Source organism: Anabrus simplex, chromosome 8 (genome assembly GCF_040414725.1).
Source record: "Anabrus simplex isolate iqAnaSimp1 chromosome 8, ASM4041472v1, whole genome shotgun sequence".
In the NCBI taxonomy this organism is placed as follows: Eukaryota; Metazoa; Arthropoda; class Insecta; order Orthoptera; family Tettigoniidae; genus Anabrus; species Anabrus simplex.
Window position 1 is genome coordinate 122,033,040 of NC_090272.1, and position 14,779 is coordinate 122,047,818.

Here is a 14,779-nt window from a genome sequence, read left to right on the forward strand (position 1 = left end):
AAAGTTCCAAAGACCATCGCTGACAAACTTACTTTCCGAGGCCACGCTAAGATGGTACGGTACATCCATGTCACGAGAAGCTCAGAAGACCTTTTTTTTTTTGCTATGGGCTTTACGTCGCACCGACACAGATAGGTCTTATGGCGACGATGGGATAGGAAAGGCCTAGGAGTTGGAAGGAAGCGGCCGTGGCCTTAATTAAGGTACAGCCCCAGCATTTGCCTGGTGTGAAAATGGGAAACCACGGAAAACCATTTTCAGGAGGGCTCAGAAGACCATGTTATGATTTGGACAGTAATGGAGATAAGAAATCATCCGAGAGTCCGAGGAAGAACTCGTCAAACTTGGAAGTCCTTTATAAATAACGGCCTGCAGGAAGTTCAGTCAAATCCAATCCAAAGTGAAATGGGACAAATGCCAGGACATAGAAGAACTAAATCCCCGAACGTTTGGATTCTACTTCATACATTACTGAATGAAGGCGCTACAGGACTACAGATTCTTATTGCAGATAATTCCAGTACCATTACTATTCTTTAGAATCTGGGTCACCACTGCTTTTGAGATTAGTGTACGAGATTATTAATAGCAGAGGTATCAATATCAACTTCTAAAAAAAAAAATGGAAATAGGCCAACAGGCTTTCTCCGCGAGCACAGCATTTTTAAATGAGGCAAATGAATAGGTATGCTTGTTTTTAACTCAAGACTATCTCTTTGGTAGCAAATCGGTATCCTAAACTATGGTCCTTCAAACCTAGCTCGTATGGTGGATGTTACTTAGACGTCGTTCTTCCAATCAACCCCGCTACGTACACACAATCACAAAAAAAAATGGCCGTTGTAGAAGGTAACTTTCTTTCAAAACCCTCTTGTTTCAAATAGGATTAACATATTGTGCAGGTGGTAGGATTGCAAGTATCATCTCTTCGATCACTGGATATCCACAGTTTACGAAGATCCTCGCGTTTCCAGAAGGTTTAAAATTATTTCTTTGTCGGCCATTTTTTGTGTGGTTGAGTGTACATACCGGTACTCTTTTATTTTTTCATCAAAACTTGTTGAGCATCGGGACAGTGTGGGTTCAGGCCCCCACTGTCGGCAGCCTAAAGATGGTTTTCCGTGGTTTCCCATTTTCACACCAGGCAAATCCTGGAGCTGTGCCTTAATTAAGGCCACGACAGCCTCCTTCCCACTCCTAATCCTTTCCAACGCCATCGTCGTCATGAGACGCACGACGTAAAGAAAAACTGTTAAAAAACTTGCTGAACACTTCAAATGTTTTTATTCTGTCATAACTCCACAACAGAACAAATGACATTTATATTCGTTCTTATGTTCCGCGCAAACCAATATAAATTAACACAATCCTTAGAACTCCCTCTCCCATTGTAATAATAATAATAATAATAATAATAATAATAATAATAATAATAAATAATTTCGTGTGGCTAGTTCTAGCAGAGAGAAGCCCTTGTAAGGCAGACTCTCCGATGAAGATGGGCGGCACCTGCCATGTGTAGGTAACTGTGTGTTATTGTGGTGGAGGATAGTGTTATGTGTGGTGTGTGAGTCGCAGGGATGTTGGAGACAGCACAAACACCTATATTAGACTTAACTAAAGTTGGTGTCTGACAGGTAAGGTTGGAGGGAGGAGAACTACACGTGCCATTTCACGATGTTGCCACGTTTCAGCATTCCTTTCTACATACTCTTACCCCTCGCTTCCGGCTCACTTGTTCCCTCCTTCATTCTGACCGCTGTGATCTGTTGTAGACGACCTGGCCAGGCGGTGTCGTCCCATTTGCGATCACTCTTATACAATCAGGTTCTTATCAGTGACAGTAAGAGGTTTGGCAACTCCCAGCAAGACGAGCTGCCCTGAAGTTTTATCTCCATGGCAACCGCAGTTGGCCCACCCTCGTTTCCATGGCAACCACACAGCCACTCCCTTTATCCCGCCTCGGCAGGCAGTAAACGGACCTCCCTCTAAGAAATGTCAGACACCAACTCTTATTAATAGCAGTATAGCCCCGGGCTACTGGAATTAACCAATGAAGGTTAAAATCCCTGACCCGGCCACGAATGGAACCCGGGACCCTTTGAACCGAAGGCCAGTATGCTGACCATTCATCCAACGAGTCGTACACGTAAACTCGTGTTCTCATCCCGAGGTGGTGCAGCTCTTTTCAGGCACACCCCCGATGGAGGTGAACTGCATGTACCATTTTAAACACATACCAGCCCTCCCGTCATTCTTAAATTTCTGGCAGTACAGGGAATCGAACCCGGGCCCAGGAGGACAGCAGCTAATAGTGATAACCATTACGCTACGGAGGCGTATATAATAATAATAATAATAATAATAATAATAATAATAATAATAATAATAATAATAATAAAAAACTGAGCTCGATAGCTGCAGTCGCTAAAGTGCGGCCAGTATCCAGTTTTCTGGAGATAGTGGGTTCGAACCACACTGTCGACAGCCTTGAAGATGGTTTTCCGTGGTTTCCCATTTTCACTCCGGGCAAATGCTGGGGCTGTACCTTAACAAGGCCACGGCCGCTTCCTTCCCACTCTTTGCCCTTTCCTGTCCCATCGTCGCCATAAGACCTGTCTGTGTCGGTGCGACGTAAAGCAACTTGCAAATAATAATAATAATAATAATAATAATAATAATAATAATAATAATAATAAGAATAATAATAATAATAAGAATAATAATAATAACGTTACAATGATATGCCTGTCGTAGTCATATTGTTTTGCCTGCCCTTTCCAGTAGTTCATGAACATTTAATACCGGTAATTTAGTTTATAACACTTCTTTCCATACAGTATTCGTTGTTCCTCGACCTTGGGGGTACCTGGATCTTAAAATTTTCAACTGATCTTGTCCGAGATAGTGCAACATACAATTGGCATGGCTGAATTCTGGTTCGGGTAAGTAGACATCCAATTTTTCAAGAGATTGTCCCTGGTAATGCTCATACAGAAGGCTAGTCGACTTGATACCTTCCTGTCTGCGTACGTCGATGTTTCTGTTAGCAGCATGTAAGTTATTAGGAACGTTCTGCCATCTGTTGGGTATATTTAGAAGCTGGAGAGTGTCAGAGAATCAAAGAGTATATACGCGTAGCACAGAAAATTTTTCCATGATCAGATGAAGTGTATTCTCTCTGGACTTGACAGATAGTAATCAAACTTGGCTGCATGACTAAGTATGAAAATCACACGTCTTATAAATAAAGTTGTAGGCGGTCCGCTGTCTGTAATTCCTTTTGTTTTGCCAAATTTTCAAATATCTATCCGTTTTAGGTCAACTCAAGACCGAATCGGTGGTTTTTACTTTTCGTGTCTGTTTGTTTGTTTGTTTGTTTGTTTGTTCCACCATCACGTCGAAACGGCTGGATAGATCTCAACCAAACTTCATATTTAGAGTATACTCATCCCGGGAAAGGTTTCGATATGCAAATCATTTTAGAATTTTTGAATAGACGGGGGTTTTATAGGAAAACCACAACGGTTTTCCTCCATTTTCTCTTATACTATTGATTTTCTGTAAACTCTGTGGACCGTATGTGAAAGGTCTCTTCGTTATAAACAACTTTTGTTATGTTCATAATTTACCTTACTCTTCAAATGACGGAGAAATTTACTATTTTTTGTCGATACCATGCTCTGCATTGAGTGACCGACAGACCGACAACGAACCTACAGGTTACCATGGCAACGTCTCTGACTGCTTGCTAGCAGGGAAGTAACGTATTGCCATTTTCCTCATCATTCCTTTAAATTCGTAGTTGTTACTTGGGTAGAAAGCAAGAGAGTCGTCAATCGGCCATTCTGCGAAATATTGGCGGAATATCATTGGAGGTTATAATCGTCCTCGAATAGCTTAAGTAATAACACAAATATTCATCTTCTTATCTGATTCCCTAAGAATCCCTGCGCCTAAATTTTTCTCCGATTACCGCTTTCTTATATCCATAACTCACACCGGCATAATTTATTGAGGAGCATTTGATTTTCCAATACATTCACTTGGTATTTACATATTTTTCGTCATCCGGATGTCCTCAGATATATTCCATTTTCTATTAATTTCAACTTACTAAACTGTATTATTTTCTTGCTTAATTACCACGTATGTATGCGAGTGCCAATCCCTAATGCTGGACACTCTTTTCTTTGAGGAAATATTCTAAGCTATGCAAATGTATAACTTTTGGCCCAGGAAAATTCCGAAATATGGATGCAATTTTAACGACGGTGCAGACCTCCGTTTCGGGGTAATTGGTGGCTAATCAGTAAGTCGTATCACAAGTCAGAAAGCAAATGGCGTTTCATTTTGGAGAGATCTACAACTTTTGTCCTATGACTTTTCGTCGTATTTCTATCCTTACTACGTTAAATACAGCTGTATTTCTCGATTTCAAGTTGATTTTGTACTTTTACACGTATATGTTATCATTTGGCACACTTATAGGAAAGGTAGAATCATGACATTCGGCACGCACATTGACATGACGATTGGCCATGTTATAGCCAAATTTTATGATTCTAGCTGTCACATGAGTATCAAAAATATAAAGTAGTATGTGAAAACTGTACGCAATTTCACCCCATTCAATGACTCTAACTCAATCTAACCCATAAATATAGGAGATCCGAGAAGATGTCATAGGACCAACCATGTAGAGCACTGAAAGGGGCGTCTGATGGTGAAGTCCGTTTGTAGATACGTTGTACACTTTCAAAGCAGTAACTATCGAAATAAAGGTCTGCACTTCTAGAGTGTGTCTGTACATTGACAATTTTGGTGAAATTTCCGTACAATTATCCGTTTCAGGTGTAATAATGACCATCTGCATATATTCAGTTTTGGTGTCTGTCTGTTTGTTTGTTTGTCTGTTTGCCTATAACTTGGAAACTACCGGATATATTTCCACCAAACTTGATATTTAGAATCCACCTGTCGTTTGGCAGGTTTTAGGGCAAATATTGTTTCTAAATCCCTGAATTGACTGGGGGATTATACGAAATCGAAACCGTGATTTTGCATTCCCACAAAATATACACAACCAAACTTAATGTAAATTTACCTGGCTTAATGGAAATTAATTTCTAAGCCTTTTTCCTCATGTGCATCATTTCAATACGAGGATTAATAAGGGAGATATCATTAATGGACCGTTTTCCGGTACAAGTCCCACCGGACTTAATTCAAGAGCGGGTGCGTGTAAAGCGTATTTTTTACAACTTGAAAACTACTGATGATATTTGAGTCAAACTTTACGTTAACATTCACTTGTCCAACGGTAGGTGTTAATCGTTAATAACATTTCATGTTCCCGGAATGGACTGGCGGTTTATAGGGAACCGAAATGGTGATTTTACTCTTACACAATATATACAGTACAAGACCAACCTGACTGGTAATCGACCAAACTTGATGGGAATCCATTTGTAATTTTTTTTTATGTGAATTTTTTCGACAGGAGGATTAATAAGGGAGATATCATAAACGGTCCGTTTTTCTGGTCAAGTCCAGCGGATATAGCCCAAAAGGTGTACGTGGAGCAGGTTCCTGATCTATCTATGTAAATAAAATCGTAACGACTGTGTGCCTGTACATTGACTATTTTGGCGAAATTTTCATACAGCTACACGTTTAAGGGGTAATAATGACCATCTGCATATTTTTTGGTTTAGTTTCTTGAAAGTCTTAATTTTTACACTCCTCACCGAAAACCCAGATTGCGGCATAATCTGCCAGTCGAAGAAGGATATTGAAATTTGGCAAAATTATACGTTTTAGCCTGTAACGGACGGAAAACTTCCAAGATCTTTAAATTTTTCCCTTTTTATCCCGAAGAATATCGAAATATGGAGGCAATTTTAATGATGGTGCAGACCTTCTGGAAGTATTATCACATAACGGATGGCACAATCCCCGTTCAATTTGGAGTGATCTACAACCTTGGTCTTACGACTTTTTGTTCTATTTCTATCCCTTTTACGTTTGATTTTTCTCTATTTCTCGATGTTAAGTAAATTTGGACTTTCCACATACATAATTCATACCTTCCATCACTTATAGGAAAGATAGAATCATCAAACTCTACACGAAAATTTGTCCACCCAGCAGCCATATGTGAGCCAAATGCTATGTATGTAGCTGTCACTTAATTATCCGAAAAGCAATGCAATGTGAGATAATCTTACACAAATTTTACCCTATTCCACGTTTCTAACTCAATCTGACCCATGGATAGATGAGGTATCATAAGACCAGCAATTTAGGCCGCTAAATCCGGTGTCTTATGGTACAATCCTTTCTCGGTATGATGTACCGTTTAGCAGCAGTTAATCTGTAAATGAAGGTCTGCAATATTGTAAACAAGCACATACTTTCGTATGTCGAACTATATATATTCACTGATGTCGATTTTGTAGCGATCGAGAAAGGGTGTGTCTGCTATTGTAATCAGTACTCCCCACACCGACTTTGACTGGCGGTAGGAATGGGGTCCTTCTCCAATTCCTGTGTAACTGGCATTAATAAGGCAGGCCTACCATTGTAATGAATAATTCACCTCTCGATTTGACTTGCAGAAGGCAATGGAGCATGGAGTTTTGTTCAAAACTCCCCTTACCCGATTGTGTTTGGCTGTAGGCAAGCGTTCCCGCAGTTATAAACAGATGTACCCATCTAAAATGTGACTGGCATTAGGCATACTGGCCTGCTATTTTGATGGAAACTCACGAACTTGGTGTGACTGGCAGTAAGCTGGCTGGCAGTTGGAAAACGGGCCTGTCATTATAATGATAACTGCACAACTCAATTTTGACTGGTTGTACGGAAGTTTCCTGCCATTATAATAATAACTCCTCAATTTGTAATATGTCTGGAAGTAGGAAAGGGGGGCTGCCATTGTAACGGAAATTCCCCAAATCGATTGTGACCGCGCAGTAGGCAATGGGGCCTGCAATTATAATGTAAACTTCCCAACTCGATTGTGAATGGCAGTAGGCGAGTGAGCCTGCCGTTATCATCACAAATCCGTAACAAGCACTTTACATTGGAAACAACGTATGGGGACCTCTCCATACTGTTTCTCGGATAACGCTAAGAGACATGCTATTTTAAAACAATCTTTTTTACTGCATGTACAGTATTTACTTCAATATTCGTATACAGTGCAGAATACCGTAGCGAAGCACGGGTACATTTGCTAGTACAAAATATTAATGAAAGTGTTAGTCGCTTAGCAACCTGCTAAGTACAGAATGTATTGCGGGTTAGGGTAAGCCTTCGCCTGCAGTTATTGAAGTGATCATTTAATGATTTGATTTTATGATTACTCAAAGCTGGCCGAACTTAGAGACCTATCAATGTCTCATGATTCACTGACAGGTAATCGGTCCAGTAGAAAACGGACGGATTTACCAAAGCTGTTTTTATTAAACTGTTTTCTTATTCTTGTTTCGTATAGGCCAGCTAAGGACCACGACATTCAACTATTGCATTTTGGAATGGGCTTTGATGTTTGCCCAGTAGTTGCGCATCCTCAGGCTGTGTTGTTCCTTCCTTTCCTTTCTCCAAAGGGCGCCAGTCTTCTTTGTTGGTAGTCTGTCCTGGAACTTCTTATGTTTAAGCATCTTCCTGAGTGCTCTTTTAATATATATATTATGAAATGTTTTTTGAATTAAAACATCTGACGGTATACTAAGTAAGTACAGTTTCCTGAAATACTTTTATATTTACCCTATATTGATCACATAAAATGTGCATTGCAATTAAAAAACAACAATAATGAAAATGATATCAAAATAATAATTCTTCAATAATGATAGTAATAACAATAACGAAAATGGGAGCGTTTATGAAATTTTATTAGGCCTATTATTTATATATTTTTATGTGTCGATAGTCGCTCGGAAGGAGATGTTAACAAAGATACTCAGAGTGAAGATGATATTGAAGGTATGCAATTATAATTTTGTGCATAAATGGAAATATTATGGAAATCTGAATATGAATTCGAAACAACTTCTTACACTTCATTATGATTGGAATTCGTTTTACAGCATCGTCGTGTTCCCACGCATTTCATATTTGCGTGAATACGTAATAATGTCTATCTATCAGTAAAGTTCTTGTTTTTTTCCCTAGATATGACGGATTACGTTTACGTAAAATATCGAAAATATCACTTTCATCGAGCACTTGTTTGCCGTGAGAAGCCGTGTTTTAGAGCACATTGAATGACAACATCGTAAATTCTCTGACTTAGACTGATAATACGGCCATCTGTTGAAATACTTTCGTAACTAATATATGAAGAAACGTGAGGTGCCTGCCAGGAAGCGTGCATAGCTCGTTCTCGATTTGTAGTGAATTGTCAAATTTTTGTATGGACTATGCTCGCAGTTAGATTAGAATGAGTTAACGCTGTCACGAACTTTGGCAAACATCCTGTAATCGCTTATCATGTTTCTCAGACCCTGAAAGAGGATAATTCGAAACTCTGCTGTAGACATGATCCGGTCGTGACAATTCATACCGCCTGTGACGCATTAACTAGGCTATCTACTTCTTGCTATTGTGCTCGTTATCACTCTAGGAAATGACAAAGATCCGTTATCTGTCTAATATCTGTCGCAATGAAGTGCAATTATTGATAGATGGTTTACATTCCTTACTATTACTAAGGAAGTTTTCATTCCTAAGGGGTACGGCGCGGCGGGCCTCTTACGAGTGGAACCCGCCAAGTATAACAACCCGATTTCCCAGAAAATTCGTAGAAACAAGCTGTGAGCTTGCTTCCGGGAGATAGTGAGTTCAAAACATACTGTCAGCAGCCCTGAAGATGGTTTTCCGTGGTTTTCCATTTTCACATCAGGCAAATCCTGGGGCTGTACCTTAAATAAGGTCACGCATGGCCGCTTCATTCCCACTCCTAGCCCTTTCCTGGCTCATCGTCGCCATAAGACCTATTTGTGTCGGTGTGTCGTAAAGCAACTTGTAAAAAAATCAAAAATCAAAATTATTTTCGGCAAACTGAAGAACCTAACAGTTATAAATTACTGAGTCAAAACTGAAAAGAGATTGCTTCAGGTAACACAAAAAAGAAGGAAAGAAAAACCTCACTAAAATGTCTGCGAATTTTTTTCTTTGCGATAATTTGCCGTCGCGCCCAATATAAGTTGCCCTGCTTGGGTGTAATTCATTTTTCTTCAAATTCGGGATGTCCCATCTAAATCGGTACAACCAGACCCATTCCTTTTTGCCCTTCTGGTTAGAGTTTAGCGAGGATGGTTGCCCAGCTCAACTTCGGCTACTCTTAACAAAAAAATCACCATCAGCATAACCCTTCTATGGTTTTTGCCAGCACTTGCCCTCTTAAAGATCAGGTGTTTTTCTTATACTCCTTAAGATGTTGCTGGTGATTATAGTTTTAAGAGGAGGGACAACTGGGCAACCATCCTCTGTTAATATTTATCAGAGGCCGGGCTGAGTGGCTCAGACGGTTGAGGCGTTGGCCTTCTGACCCCAACTTGACAGGTTCGTCCCTGGCTCAGTCTGGTGCTATTTGAAGGGGCTCAAATATGTCAGCCTCGTGTTGGTAGATTTACCGTCACGTAAAATAACTCCTTAGGGACAAAATTCCGACACCTCGGTGTTTCCGAAAACCCTCGAAAGTAGTTAGTGCGACGTAGAAACAATAACATTATTATTACTAATCAGAGGAAAATATGGAAGAGATACGACCTTTCAGAAGATGAGAATATCGGTAAAAGAGAAAGAATGGTCTTCAATGGCGTGAACGCGAAGGACTCGTAGAACTGAATATTGTCAAGGTTGACCAAGGTAGGTGGGAAAGTTGAAACTGAGAAACCGTACGTAAATAAGTGGAAGCAGAGCTGCTCTCAGCTAGAGACCCCCTAGTAGTCATTACAAATTCAGGAATCGAACATGGTCAGCAGGATAGGATGTTGTTATGCTAACACATAGCCTCCATAAATCATGGAACCGAGTGTAAAATAATTTACTTAGTAACCTAATTCTGAATAAGTTTTCCGTTTTCTGTGTTTTGTGTTGGTAATTTACCCAAAATACATGCAGCTGAAGACAATGAACTATTCATATCCTACTATATTAACACTTTCAACCCCATGTGTATCAATTTGACACATGGTAAGTTATGATTTCAGCCCCGTGTGTTACAAATTGATACACTGTTAACCCCAGCCAGAATGCACCGAGCTCGATAGCTGTGTTCACTTAAATGCGGCCAGTATCCTGTATTCGGGAGATTGTGGGTTCGAACCCCACTGTCGGCAACCCTGAAGATGGTTTTCCTTGGTTTCGCATTTTCACACGAAGCAAATGCTGGAGATGTACCATAATTAAGGCCACGGCTGCTTTCTTTCTACTCCTAGCCCTTTCCTGTCCCATCATCACCGTAAGACCTATGTGTGTCGGTGCGACGTAAAGTAACTTGTTGCTTATTATTGCATGAACTCATTTTTCTGATGGATTACGGGTGTTTTAAAACAAGTAAAATCATTTTCCTATTTTCAACCCTCCTTTATAAGGCGTGAGTCAATAAGATATAATGGGCTATGACTAAGTTATGAATGTTTCTTTCTTGATAGCGGCCCATGTGTATCTATGTGATACGCACCTTTCTTCTGCGTCATTCTGATACACAAACAAAAATTCGTGTCCTCATCCCGAGGTGGTGCAGCTCTTTTCAGGCACACCCCCATTGGAGGTGAGCTGCATGTACCATATCAACCACATACCAGCCCTCCTGCCAGTTTTAAATTTCTGGCAGTACCGGGATCGAACCCGGGCCCCCGAGGATGGCAGCTAATAACAGTAACCGTTACGCTACAGAAATGGGATATAATTTATCCAAAGCCTTTATAGTTTCAAGAGGTGATACTAGGGTGTATCCTATCACCTCAACTCTTCAACATATATGGAGAGTACTTCATAAGAAGTGCGACTCGTTGGCTGAATGGCCAGCGTACTGGCCTTCGGTTCAGAGGGTCCCGGGTTCGATTCCCGGCCGGGTCGGGGATTTTAGCCTTTATTGGTAAATTCCAGTGGCCGGGGGCTGGGTGTTTGTGCTTCCCTCAACATCCCTGCAACTCACATACTACACATAACACTATCCTCCACCACAATAACACGCAGTTACCTACACATGGCAGATGCCGCCCTCCCTCATCAGAGGGCCTTACAAGGGCTGCACTCGGCTAGAAATAGCCACACGAAATTATATATTATACAAACAAAAATAAATTTAAACAACTTTTGTTTCTTTTATTTCTAAACCTTCCATACAAATTTGAACATTGTTTTGTCGCTATCACTACTGTCGCAATCAAGGTCTGACAAGTACACTGTCGGATCTTCTGAGACGCTCATATTTCTAAAAATACTAAGTTCTGAATACATTTCGATTTCTTCTCTTATCTCATCAGAATCAATGTTTCTGGAACAATACACAAGCACCGCAAGAAAACAATAGTATTTGAAGGCAACGCTGGCAGACAAGAAATCTATGCGGTGCTACCGGCATTCGACCAATAATACGACGCACCACTGTCCTGTGGTCCCACAGCGCCAGGAAGAAGAAGACACTAAGATGTATTAAAAAAGTATAAAAGCCTCACGCTTTGAAGAACAAGACTATGACATGTGTATCGTTATGATGCTCAAGGGGCTGAAAGTGTTAAAATAAACTTCACTGATCTGATATGATAATAATAATAATAATAATAATAATAATAATAATAATAATAATAATAATAATAATAATAATAATAATAATACGTGCAGCTGAAGACCATGAACTCTTCATTTCCTAATACATTAACACTTTCAGCCCCGTGTGTTACAAAGTGATATACCTTTAACCATGGAGGCAGATGACTGATCTGATGCAAGCTATGCACAGTACGAATTATGTTACGTTAAATGAAAAGTTTTACTGTCGTACAAACAAAATGTATACAAATGCACTGGATTCGAATCCCTCTGTCGGCAGCTCTGAAGATGATGGTTTTCCGTGGTTTCGCCCCCATTTTCACACCAGGCAAATGCTGGGATTGTACCTTAATTTAGGCCACGGCCGCTACATTCCCACTCCTAGCCCTTTTCTGTCCCATCGTCACCATAAGAACCTATCTGTGTCGGTGCGACGTAAAGCCAATTGTAAAGAAAAATGCACTTTAAAATCCATTATGCTGTCTTAACTGTACTCACAAGTGTCAAAGCAGATGCAATAGAGATCTGTTCCTTGATGTGCTTCACACTTTACTGTCAGATTAAGGTGACGATAGCAGTAATCGTGGTTTTATTTCTTTTGTCTTATTCGTTGATATACCTGAGTGATAAGGAATATATTTCCCAATAACCCATAGCATCATATTTCTCAAGCAGCATGACATGAACGGAATATGTTTTCCTGTTGCTTCTCTTCCTTGTACAGAGGAAATCACACTCGTGCTTTTTACCATAAATGTAATCTCCGTATGATGGCCCTTGGCGGAGAGGAAGAGCGGTTAACTCTATGCTTCCGTGAATTGTTACTCTTTTTGTCGGTCTAGACCGAATAAATCTCAGGGCGTTCTGTCTTCCCAGAAGTGGAAATTTCTTTTTCTAATTTTCCAACTTCATGTCGGGGAATCGCATCCACATCCTTCCGGATGAACCGAGTACAACTTTACCTCCTATGATAGGCAGATTCTGTTCTTAAAAATAACATTCTTGCTATAATTTCTAAAGTATGATGGGTTATCTGTCCTTCTAAACAACGCCGTACCCAGGAAAGGTTAGAGGGGTTCAAAACCCCTCCGAAATAAAAATGAACTTAACAAATTTAAACAGCCTACAATAAATTAGAAATGTTATAAAAATAAGCATTTGCAAAATAAATAATTTAATTTCACCTATAAAATCAGGGGCAAAAGATCTTTCTAAGTCGATGCCCCGAACAAATAGCTTGAAAAAAAACCACTATCAAATCTGTGGCATCTTTAAATTTTTCTCTATGAATATAGTTAACAAATTTACTGAAAACATAAATGGAAATGGAAATTTCGGTGAGATATACGGATTTAAAAAAATATTTTCTTAATATCTTAATACACTTTGCACCATAAAAATCGATTTCAATAAACATGTAGAAATATGTTCATGTTATCAAACCGCTAGAAGATTAAAAATAAAAAATTATACCACTAAATATTTTTAACACTTACAGTGAAACATATTGTGACCTCCATTTTTAAATACATCTTTGTGTCACACGCACACACGTGTTAAAGCGTGTTCTGCCTGACAGAAGACCATGAATATTTACCTTTCTACTTCACCAGTTGAGTTGTAAAAGGTACTGCTCTAAAACTTCAGCTACCGGGCGAGTTGGCAGTGCGATTAGGGGCGCGCAGCTGTGAGCTCGCATCTGGGAGATAGTGGGTTCGAACCCCACTGTTGGCTGCCTTGAAGATGGTTTTCCGAGTTATCCCATTTTCACACCAGGCAAATGCTGGGGATGTACCTTAAGTAAGGCCACGACCGCTTCCTTCCAATTCCTACGCCTTTCCTGTCCGATCGTCGCCATAAGAGCTATCTGTGTCGGTGCGACGTAAAGCAAAAGAGAGAAAAAACCCTCCAACTTTTCAGTCAAATCTATTTGAAAGTTAGAAAAAATTACTATAGATTTTGTTCTTGGACCCCCATACTCTCCAAATCCTAACCCCCTCCGAAAAAAAAAAATCTAGGTAGGCCTTCCTACTAAATGTGTAACCATGTGGAGTCTAGGATCACGGGCTTTGCCTCAAGTCATTTAATAGATCGGACTGACCTACGTATCCGTCAGAAGTCATGCAACCTTATAGTACTGGTAACAACGGAAGGTTCTTGGTTGGTTGAATCGGCGGAAGGGATTTCTGCGGTCCCTTCGATTATCTCCGGTACTACTAACGGAGCGCGGGCGTCTTCAGGGCAAACTGGAGGTGTATCGGAGAGAGTGATACAGAAGGAGGCAACTGTTCTGAAGTCGATGATTTGTGCTCTATTAATCTGGTAACCCCATTGAATGCCGTTTACTAAACCGTCCTACATATTTTAAATGTAATATTAACCTCCTCTAGAAAGCTGTGGTGAAGATTGATGATGCTACATCAGACTCTAATGGAAATTAGGCGAGAGATTCGACAAGGCTGCGTTTTGTCCCCATTATTACTCGACATCTATTATCCGACTCTTTGGCTGAATGGTCAGCGTTGAAGCCTTAGGTTCAGAGGGTACCGGGTTTTGATGAATGCTGGGTCGGGGATTTTAATCACGTCTGATTAATTATTCTGGCTGGGTGTTTGTGTTTGTCCCACACTTTCATCTTCAAATTCAGACAGCATATTACACTACCAACCACCATAGAAATACGCAATAGTGATTACATCCCTCCAAATACGGTTGGCGTAAGGAAGGGCATCCGGCCGTAAAACAAGGCCAAATCCATATGTGCGACTCAGTTCGCACCCGCGACCCCACAAGTGCGGTTAAAAAGGTGGAAAAAGAAGACGATTACTCGACATATACTCGGGAACTGTGTTTAAGGCAGTAGCACATATAGAAGTGGGATTTTTTTGTGATTTGCTTTACGTCGTAGCGACACAGATAGGTCTTATGGCAACGATGGGATAGGAAAGGTCTAGGAATGGGAAAGAAGCGGCAGTAGCCTTAATTAAGG

General features: G+C 40.3%; 1 protein-coding gene across 3 annotated transcripts in view; it reads right to left on the reverse strand.

The window, feature by feature from the left end:
• Positions 1-12,361, reverse strand: part of LOC136878874 (uncharacterized) — a 105,542-nt gene extending 93,181 nt beyond the window's left edge. For all 3 annotated transcript variants that reach the window (XM_067152432.2, XM_067152433.2, XM_068228826.1), the window contains exon 1: positions 12,289-12,361. The gene's annotated coding sequence lies outside the window, so the exon portion shown is untranslated. The remainder of the gene's footprint in view (positions 1-12,288) is intronic.
• Positions 12,362-14,779: the final 2,418 nt, after the last annotated feature.